Below are 11,720 nucleotides of genomic sequence, written 5' to 3'. Positions count from 1 at the left end.
ACTCAGCAGGTGGAACAGTTAATGTAGCAAAGATAAAGATACATCACCAACGTTTCGGGCTTGAGCACTTCATCAAGGTATTGAAAAATGTCGGCAGACACCCAAACAAAATCGTGGGGGGGATGGGCAAGGGGAGGAGCATGGTCCCAAAGGTAGGAGGTAATAGGTGGATAAGGGAGGGAGGGCACAGCAGCAAACGGGATGGGGGGGGTGGCTCTGTGAATGGAGAGGGATGAGGGTACAGAGCTGAGGGAAAGAAGGCAGGGGGAAAGGAGGGAGAATGTTGAGTAGGTTAGCAGAAACTGGACAAGTGGATGTTAATGCCATCTGGCTAGAGAGTGCCCAGATGGAAAATCCAGTGTTGTCCCTCCAATTTACAGTGGTCTTGATGGGATAGTACATGAGGCCATGGACAGACATGCGGGTATGGGAGTGGGACGCAGAATTGAAGTGGTTGGCCACAGAGATCCCTGTCACTGATGTGGACAGAGTAAAGGTGCTCAATGAAGCGTCTCCCAGTCTCTGATGTCGCTCTCTACCCCCTTCTCCATTCACGGAGCTATTGCCCCTCCCCTTGCTTGCTGCTGTGCCCTCCCTCCCTTATCCACCAGCTTGTGGGACTGCTCCTCCCCCGCCCCCTCTGACCATTTTGTTTGGGTGCCTCCTGACATTTTTCCATACCTTGATGAAGAGCACAAGCCTGAAATGATGGTTATGTATCTATCTTTGCTGCATAAAGTACTGTTTGACCTGCTGAGTTTCTGCAGCTTTGTGTTTTTACAAGCTAAGATGAATGGTGGTTCTTGGAGTGGTCTAAATTCAAAGAGAATAATTATTAAATATTGGTTAAGGTTTCATGTTAAGTCTATCCATTCTGATGGGAATACCACAATCAATGCCCAGATTTCTTTATACTTGTAATAGATGGAATTTATTTTGACACAGCTTGAAAACTGAAAATTGTACAAACTGTTAATGCAATTTGGGACTTGTCACTCGCCTTTTGAACATACTGTATAGTTTGGAGATGCATTTAGAAAATGTTGTTAAGCCAAGAAAACCGAATGAACATAGAACGATAGTTAAGGTATGTGACTTAAATGGCAGCTGGTGATCAATACACATTTAAAGATGCGTTTCTCTAACTTGGGATCCTGATTGTCACTGGAATCAAGTTTAAATATCGTCGTCATGGCTATGCCTCAAGGTCAACGATGATGGACTTCATTCTGTTGATCTATTTATGGGCTCTCAAGTGGCTTGTGAGTCCAATCTTGGCTTTGACAGATCTTCCCCATTCAGGACAGGTAGTTCCAGATGGCAGATTGGGCTTTGGCTGTTTAAATATTATCCAGATTTAAAGAATTTTGAAAAATTGTCTGGTTGAATAACCAAAAGATTGCAGAGTTTTGAATGTAGGCTGGGATTGAGCAATAAACTAGTTTACACATGGGTCTCTGCAGAGGGCACCAGAGCTTCCCATATTCAGTGCAGTTAATTTCTAGTTGAGTTTCTGGGTTCTTTGGTAGTTTAGGCTGCTGATATTTGCCCACCTCCACAACCACCAGAGTGGAAATTTGTGGATTACAAGGCATGACTTAAATTTTTATATAGGAGCTTATGTGATCGAAACAGTTCTGAAGCTGTGGTTACTGAAAACTTGGGACCAAATCAGTCGTAAATGGGTGAACAATGAGAAGCTGTGAAAGGATGAAGTCTGCAGAGGCTGTGATTGCAGTTAATACGTACACAAAATTGCTGAGAAACGAGAGTTTCTCCGGCACTTTTGTGCCTGAACAATGAGAAGCTGGAGAGAGTCAGTGGGTCAGGCAGCATCCATGGTGAGAAATGGTCAACTTTTCAGGTTGGTGCTCATTATGGAACACTGATAACCTGGATCATTGATCTTGGGCAGATTCTGGGCACAATGTGTACGGCACTTCAACCTACTTCTGCAGAAAAATTATATCTCTGATTATTGGGAAACCTTTCGGATCATGGTGCCAGCAGCCAGTCTCCAGAAGAATGGGCAGTTACACTGAGCTGGTTAGCATCTTCTATGATACCTCATTAGAGTAAATTCTGAATTAAATAAAGTTGTCGTTTGAGATTTAGTTGTTGGAAGGTCTGTGCCAACCAATGATTAGATACGAATAGGGTTTGGTATTTGAGGTTGTTTAAATCCTTTTGGAATTTTCTTTAAAACTTTTTTTAGGAATACGGAAGGGAGGCTGTGGCTAAAACTAAACCCTAAAATGTGTTTCTAAAAATTGTATCCGGATGGGGTGAACATGTCTAAAATGCTCAGTTTTAGTTTTGTGATTGTTCTCCCTCTCGTCTTTGATAGCTCTTCAGGTAGAGTTTTCTGTCAATTTATTAGATGATTCAATACTTCTAAAATTAGTGATTGGGAGAGTAACCCAGGGCTGCCTTTTCCATTTGCGAGCTGGGTGTTGACTTGTAGCATCTCTGCAGCTGACTTGGTTAAGAGAAGGCAACTCGGCGGATGCCAAAAATGGATATATTTTTTGTTGATGTGTTTTTATCATTATGCAGAAGCATGTTTGCTGTGCTGCATAGGCTATCGGCAGAGGAAGAGTCTGTATTATCTGTGCATAATCACTTTGAATTTGATTTGAGGGCCTTGGAAGTTACAGTAGTCACATCCCAGTTCTTGTCACTGGAATATTTTACTTTTTTTTAAAAATAGAATTTTAACTTAAAAGTGGAAATAAGAATATTTCACTGTTGGTAACTATCAGAAATGTGTTGCTGTGTGTGTTGTGTAGACTATCAGTGACTGGTTTAAAAAAAACATTTCCAAAACTAGTGAATAAAAGTTGAAACATCAAACAAAGTTTGTGATTGCTTGCTTTTAATTTTTTAAAGTTATTGCATTGGTTGTAAGCTTGTCTCATTTATGATAGAACTGTGACTGGAGAAATATTAGCCAAGTTTTTGATGCATTGTAAAAGGACCATTCGGAAGAATTGAGTGGAATATGACTGACCTTGAACTACTTCCCTGGATTTGATGTCAAATTCAATCTCCAGATGATGCTACCAATAGGTGATACTGTGTCAGCCCTTGGTCAACATCTTTAAGAGATTATCTGGTTGTAATCACTATGGAGGTTGCTCTGTGCAAATTGGCTCCTATGTTTCATACTGTGCAATGGCAAGACTTCAGATGTACTTTGATTGTAAGTTCAAGTGAAAGGTTCTGTGATGCAACATGCATTTCTTGAGGAAAATTGCTTTTATTTAACATTTGCAGATTGAGTATCTTTTAAAATTTAGACATACAGCATGGTAACAGGCCTTTTTAGCCCACGAATCTGTCCCACCCAATTACACCTAATTGACCTACAACCCCTGGTACATTTTGAAGGGTGGAGGAAACCAGAGCCCGGGGAAAACTCACGCAGACACTGGGAGAATGTACAAACTCCTTACAGACTGTGTAGGATCCAAACCCTAGTTCCCATCACTGGTGCTGTAAAGGCATTGTGCTAACCGCTAATCCTAAGTTGATGGAAGGAGAAGGAAAGAAAAGAATGGACTCAGTAGAATTTCTGGTGTATTTTTGTTGAATGACAACATTGTCTGACTGGTTTAATGCAACCTAGATTGTATACCTAAAATGGATGAGGTGGGGGGGTGGCCTGGGAGGAGGGAGGGAGGGGGGGGGGGAGAAAAAGTCACTGTATATGTGTGAAAAAGAAAAAGTGTATATCATGGCTAATGTGATTTATGGTGTGAAAAATAAAAAATTTATAAAAAAAAAAGGTGGTAGTCAAGGAAGTGGAAAGGTCTTGTCTCCCATCTCTTGTTTCTGCTAAGTGAGTCAATCTCAGCCAGAAGTGCAGTACAGACTATAGGCACAGACTTTGAAATCTAAAATAAAAACAAATTTCAAGAATTCGAGTCTGCAGATAACTGGAAAACGGGGGGGGGGGGGGTTTGAATCTCTAACAATGTGGGAAACTGCAATCGGGCTATGTCCTATTTTAGAAAAGAAAATACTCCCCTGAGATTGTGAAGGTGATAGCTAAATAGCCTCGCTCTTGAGTTAGAGAATGACAGTATCTAGGTAACTGTTCAGCAATAAATGATCAGGTGCCTGGTAGAAAATGCAAAAACAGATAGTTATATATTAGTATCGATTAGTACCCACATTTATGCAGTTTAAAATGTCCTCAGAAAAGCACTTGTGACGAATGTATTAACACATCTACCACTGGTTTCTGTGTAATCACTGACGAGTTGTGATGTCTTGGAAAATGTCTGACTTGTCCTTGAATGCCAATGTTTTGGCCTTATCAGATCAAAATTCACAGCAAATCATAATTAGCAGCAGGTCAGAGGAAGTTAGCACCTGTCTATCTATCTATCTATGGGGTATGTGATGACGTGTCACTGTTTCTGTCTGCTTGATTGAGGTTTCTAAAGGGAACTGAAATTAGGAGGAATTTGAGGAAAAATTCAGGGAAAATTCTGTTTCATAGGTGGATAATGAAATTGAGATTGATTTTTTTTCAGAACCTTGGGACCTCCTGAAACAAGCACTTTTGTATGTAGTTGACTGTTGATATGTGCAAAGCCTTTTTTGTGCACAGCAAGATCCTGCAAACAAGAATGTGGTCATTTTTTTGTGATCTTGCCTATTGGGTGGGACACTGTGGAAAACATTGCTGCTTGTCAAAACAGTGTCACTGCAAATTTTAATGCTTCGACTGAGGGAACAGATGAGGGCTTGGTGTAGCATCTCATCCAAAAAGCAGCATCTCTAACCATGTGTCATTCCTTCATTATTACAACTCCGAAAAGGCCTATCAAACATCAGCAATGTGATAGAAAGTGTTGATTTTACCAGGCCCACTAGACTCCAGATCTCATTGCAACCTTAGTCTAAATGTGGAGTTGATGAACCTTGAGAAAAAAGCACTCTAATAGAAAGATGCTCCTTTATGTCATGAAACCTCAAGGTCAATTATTGCAATATGATCACAATCTGACTTGGTATCAGCTAAGAACACAGCAATGTCCGATTTCCCTTCAGACATTGCTGGTCTTCATATCTTTAATTGGCACACCGCACAGTATGCTCAGCTGTGGAATATCCTAGTGTGGTCCCACTAAATGTCACCATTAACCAATGTGCTGAACCATTATCCAAAGTAATAGTTTGAATCTGCTTTTCATTATAACAAAGTAAAAGAATAGCTCAATGCTTTTCCAACATAACACTGGCACCCTGCATTAGAAGTTGATGCCTTGGAATTAAAAGATCTGTTCTTTAGTGTCTATCCAGCTCCTTCCAGTCATAATAATGAATATTTATCATTGCTATTTGATCAGGAGTTTTCTGTAAAATGGCGACTGAAAAACACAAGTGCACTACGTATTTGCCACTTAATCCAAGCCCCATAAACCCAAAACATCTTAAGTTTTCAAAATTCACATGATTATTGGCAGAAGATTGCATAGTGAAAACAAGATTTACTGTGTCTGTCGGAGTATTTGTTGTCAAGATTGATGGGCGTTCTGTTCACGTGGTAAGTCGGGGTAAGTTATGGTAGAAACAGGGCAAATGAGGAATTAAAATCAGGCAGGAGCCTTGTCAAACAAAAACCTGCTCCATTCTATTTTAACAACCTCACCTGAGGAGGTAGCAGGAATACCTATTTCCCCCTGCCCCAAAATAGATGGGGGTCCAAGAAGCCATGCTTTTGACAGGTGCCCAGAATAGGAAGAGGCCAAAACAGGTTTTTGAAACTTTCCTTTCGTCATGGTAAAAGGATAAAGGGGGTGGCAGGGTTCAAATGTCAGGGATGGGCTTTAGTGCTTGCATTAATTTGATCAATGATCTACCTGACCTGGACTGTGGGAGTAACTGCAGTGAGATTCTGCAGCTGGCTCTGGGACCAGCCCCTGTCTATCTCTGGGGTATGCGAAGATGTGTCACTGTTTTTGTCTGCTTGATTGAGGTCTCTAAAGGGAACTGAACTAACTTGAGAATCTCTTGCAGGTTTGCGGAACTCTGCCAAAACCTTGTACTTGCAAAATTCTCTGAATGTGTTTCACTCAGCTCTTCTGTTTTCTGCTGCTAGAAAATTACTTAATGGAGCAAGATTTAAAAAAAAATTAAATATGGTCCTTTGTGGTTTTTTTTTCACTTTTCCCCTCCTGGCACAACCTTGTCTCCTGCACTGATCCCAATTGTATGAAAGTTTGCTCTGCTTAAGTGCTCCAGTTTTTGCGCAAAGATGCATCTGCTGGCAAAAATTTTATCGTTTCTGTCACTGAGAATGATTACTTCCCACGTTTCATCCATGTTCTGAGCTGAGGCAGCAGGTAAGGACTGCACTCTTGGTCTTTGCAGTAGAAAAAAGGCAAAGTGCATGTGTGATTTGAAGAGGGGAGCAGCCCTAAGCTGGAATGTCTCAACTCCTGCCCCCACCCTTCCACAGGCTCATAGTTTGTCGTCACTTGCTGCCCATTCTCACACATTGGGATGACTACGGAGGGAAGTATCAAAGACACCTGGAGGAATGTACCCCACCGGAGAAGACTATGATAATCCCACAAATGACAACTGTGTCCTAAGAATGGTTTCACACAAGGTTCATGTGAAATCCCAAAACTTGTTGAGGGTCAAGTTCTGCAATGTTTTGTTCTGATATGTAATTTCACTTCTCCAAATTACACTGGTCAATTTTTTTCAAAAGGTTTGTTTCCTGAAAAAAAGGGGATTATGATAGATAGCTTCAAGATGAACACAAAGATCTTTTCAGATTTGCTGTATCACGAAGGAAGTTGAAGAAATATTAACTTTGATTGAATTTACCCTGTTTAATCACATCATGACGCTGACACATTGCGTGAGTTCAACTGACCGAAAAAGGTTTTGCCGCTGATTATTTTCGTTTGTACTCAGCATCCGATGCCTCTCATGTCAGTGTCGAACAATAGTCGGCTGGCATTTTTGATGGGTTCCAGTTGCCCTGATATCACTTTTCCATAGTCGCAATGTCCTGGTGAAACCTTTCACTGTGTTCGTCATTGACGGCAGCAAGATCAGCCGGGAAGACGTCCAAGTGTGAACGCAGTAAATGAAAATCACAAAAATAAGTTATATCTAAAAAACAGTATGGGGATAGGAAAATGTTAAGGTGAATTTTGTGATCAACAGCCCAAAATCCATTAAATACACCCAAAAGTATTCAGGAGGCAATATTTTTGTTGTCCAGTGTTATGGGTGTTGCCAGTGTTATCTGGCATGCACAATGTGTGACTGTGATCTGGTCCTCTGACCTCTACTGAACTGAGCCCCCAATTGCTCGGGTAATGCCACTCCTGAAAGCCACCAACTTGACAGAGGCTTGAGGTTCATAATGAAGTGGGAGAGCATGTCAATGACTCATGAACCGAATCTACCATGAGTAAATGGGGTGATGAGTTCTGCCTTGCTACCACAAGGTCAGTTTCACCACTGCAGGCTTTAGGGTGTGCAATTATTTCTGCATGTACATGGATGCGCAAATAGCTATCTTAAGGAGCCAGAAAATCAGATGCGAAGCCTTCTGAAGGCTTTTCAATGTATCTTTCTGAAAGTGTACTAGTATGGGAGAATCAGGTAACTTCGGTTATGATGCCTTTTGCAAATGAATGGTTGCTGGTTATTAATCATTTGTCTCCAGAGTGGTGGGGATATGCATATTCAGCAAGTAGAAGGCATTCCTTTCAGGGGTGGGGGGTGTGAATGTAAGGAAATCAGGCCTTTAGCAAACTGAAATGATCTTCATCTGACATTCCAGCACAGCTGAACAATGTTCAGGTATTTTTATATTTAGACATACAGCATGGTAACAGGCTCTTTCAGCCCACGAGTCCGTTGCCACCCCCAGTACGTTTTGAACGGGGGGGTTGGGGTGGAGGAAACTGGAGACTCTGTGGAAAACCCGCACAGACATGGGGAGAATGTACAAACTCCTTACAGACAGCGCAGGATTTGAACTCGGGTCCTGATCGCCGGCGCTGTGACAGCGTTGCATTAACCCTACACCAACTGTGCTGTCCATCAGTTTTCTTCAAAACCTTTTTCTCCCTGTGTCTCCTTTTGTTCTGTGGTCCTCCTCCTCATCCCTTCTTGTACCTCCAGGTTCTTGTCAATGATTGGCCCTTACCCATCTTTGAAACTTTGGACAAAGGCATACTGGTGAAGAGGTAGCCTGTCTGTCATTCACAATTCCATCTTGGGTAAACATAGTCTTTCCCAATTACTCTTGCTGTACTTGCAAAATGTGTTGCCCAATTGAAAGTAGAACTTGCACTTAAGAGGTGTGGGATTTCATAATTTTTTCCAGGATCTGGCTGTTACACACATTCATGAAGCAATCCATTGCGTCAGGATATATGACATTGTATTGTGATCATCCATAATGCAAATAATTCTATCAGTAGAGAAATGATAAAATATGAGCTTCTTCATGTCAGAAGCTGCCATGAAGGATTTCACTCCTCTCCCTCCCTAATTAACGTTCAAAGATGACATTTTAAATCCTTCTGGATTTTTTCCCCCAATCTGTTATACCTTCATTTTCTTTTTAAGGTGTTTTTTTAAAAATAAAACTAAAATGTATTTTTCATATTGACACAAAAGGGTCAGAGATTCCCCTTCATTAAATTAAAAAAAATTAGACATGCATCACGGTATAAGGGCCTTTTGGCCCAGAAGTCCATGCCACCCTCTCAACACCTAATTGACCCACAACCACCGGTACGTTTGAATGATGGGAGGAAACTGGAAGCCCTGGGGAAAATGCACGCAGACACGGAGAGAATGTACTGTTATGAGCCCAGAGGACCCCAAAACCCAGCTGTTCCACATTAACTCTCTGAAAGTCCTTACTATTCTGAAATGTACCTTTGTGCATTAGGGCAAATTTGTCTGCTAATCTAGCTGTTTGTCGCCACGTCTCCACTATCCAGGTATAATTTAATCTCATTTGGAACATGCCTTTTAATTTCCTCAATTAACATCAATTCTCTCAATCTGTCAAAATCATTGTTTATTCCTTTTGAGGTCCACCAACGGTGAAAACATACAGATTTTTTTCAGAGCAAAATCCATACAAGATTGATTCCATGTTTTAACCAAACTCCTAAATTTTTGTCTATATGCTTCTGGAACCAACTGATAAGCTTTTAGTATGGCTTGTTTAACAGTATCATAATTTGCCACTTGCTCTGTAGCCAAGCTAGAGTGTGCAATTTGTGCTTTTCCCTTCAATACACTTTAGAGCATAAGAGGCCATTTTTCTTTTGGCCATCTCGACCTCTCAGCAACCTTTTGAAAAATCTGAAAATGTGAATTTATATCTCCCTCATCAAAAGGAAGAACTAGATTTGCCTCTCTACTAACCAAAGACCTCTCCCCAGGAGTTACAGCCTCAATTCTCTTACCTCCCTCCATCTCAATTTTTATCTTCTCTCAGTGAAAGTCCCTTTCAATCTTTTCCAAGTCATATTTTCTTTGTCTTCCATCGTCCTCCCTCCATCTTTCAGTTTCCTCTGCCTCATATATCCTGTTTTTCATCCTCCTCTCTTTGTTTTTCAGCTTGATCTGTCTCTTATTGTTGTCTCTGCAACTCAAAATTCCATTTCTCTCTTTCCTCTACCACCCTCTGTTTCTCTCTTTCCTCTTCCACCCTCAGTTTTTCTCTTCTTCCACCCTCAATTTCTCCAACTCCAATTGTAATACAAAAGATCTATCCTCCGGATTTTCCCTCGCCTATATAATATTTCACTATAATCCTCTGTATTTGTAAAATCTTACGAGCCCAGAGGACCCCAAAACCCAGCAGCAATAGATATTCATCAAGACAAATGATTACTGAAACAAAAGTTGCTTTTAATTATTGTTAAACATGCAAACAGAATCATACTTGGAGTATGATATATCAAAGAACTTTTCTGAACATACACATTACATACATGTGCACTTAGAATTAGAAGGGGGTTGTTAGGTTAGTTAACTCAATAGTGATAAGTTAAAGTTTGATTCACAGTCCAATCTCACTTCTCATTTCTCCAAGTTCTGTGCACAGAATTTAACATATATAAAGTTCACCAGGCTTTGGTGCTTGAAAGGTAAATGGTTACATCTCAGGAAGGTTCTTGTCAGTTTTCAGAGAGAGATTTGTTGTTCCAGGATATCCACAACTGATGTACTTCCATTAGCCACTCCAGTATCTTGCTGACAAAACTTGGCTCCTCAGGGTTCTCCAGATGATAACCTCTTTCTTTCAGGTCACCACTGAGTTCCTTTTTGTTTCCCTTATTCCAAGTGAAACATTAGACAGCAAGTCCTCTCCTCTTGCATGAATCATAAGGGCTTTGACCAGGCTGTCTTCCAAATGGGCTTGCCAGCTTGTCCTGTTCCAGCCCCAGCTACTTCTGCTACCTGTAACACTGTATTAGTGAACTTTGTCTCTCTGTCTCTCTCTCTGAGAGAAAGTCTGTTTGACTCTCTCTGCTTGCAAAACCACATGACCCTCTCAGAACCAGCAGGTTTTTTTCCAGACATAGCGGCTCCGACATGCCTTTTGTAAACAACAATCCATTAGTGAAGTCTCTTGACTACTTCAAGCTCTTGCAAAAGCTCTGGAGCTGATAGGTCTACCATGGGGCAAAAAAATGTTTGTATGTAACCTACTCTAATAAACCTTTCCCAATTTATCTCCCAAAAACACATCTATATACTCTGTCACAGTACAAACTCCTTACAGACAGCACAGGATTTGAACCACCAGTCCTGATTGCTGATGATGTAACAGCATTGCACTAAATTTGATTGTTTTGGTGGAAGACTTTAGCTGATCAAACAAGAAGTACCCAGATTGACATACATCATGAAGAGAAAAAACCTTTTGCATTATGAAACACTAACAAATGAAGTGAATTAACATAATCTAACACTTTTAGTTGGCCTGGTCTCCTCCCCAAGCCAGTCTTCAGTCTTTATTCTGACACCTTCCTTTTGGTTTATTCTTTGAGGAAGGGCTCAGGCCCTGAAACATCAGTAATATATCTTTACCTCCAATGGACGCTGCAAGACTGGCTGAGTTCCTCCAGCATTTCTGTGATTTAACAGTGTCTGCAGGCTTTGTGATTCACTCTCTCATTGAATGTATTGAAGACACAGAGATATATTTTTGAACAGTTGGAGGAATTAAGGCCCAGGTAAGTGGAGCTGAGTCCATAGTCAGACTAGCATTTCTGTGTATTTTTAACGAACAAATGAAATGCAGGGATATATTTGAAAGGCTAAGGTTACCCCTTTCCACCCTGATGGAGAAGTGATGGATGACAGAACTAAAAAAACTTCCCTTCAGTGTAAGTAAGAATCGTTTATTCTCGAAGATGCAAATGATTGCTGCCAGAGCATGAACAGCATAACATTCCGAAAGGGCAATAACGCAGCCTTTGAAAAGGGTATGCATGAATCTGTTTCAAGATAAGCGATGGCGTTCACTAAGAGAAAGTGCAATTGGCAGTTACTGTACCTTCTAGAGCAGTGTGCAATGATATGTACGTTATACACCCTAGAATGAAACTGGGCAGCATGCTTGGCATAGTGGTTAGTGCAATGCCTTTACAGCGCCAGCGATCAGGACCGGACTGGGGTTCAAATCCCATGCTGTCTGTAAGGAGTTT

The sequence above is a fragment of the Narcine bancroftii genome, chromosome 12 (genome assembly GCF_036971445.1).
Source record: "Narcine bancroftii isolate sNarBan1 chromosome 12, sNarBan1.hap1, whole genome shotgun sequence".
In the NCBI taxonomy this organism is placed as follows: Eukaryota; Metazoa; Chordata; class Chondrichthyes; order Torpediniformes; family Narcinidae; genus Narcine; species Narcine bancroftii.
Note: the sequence above shows the minus strand (reverse complement) of the source record.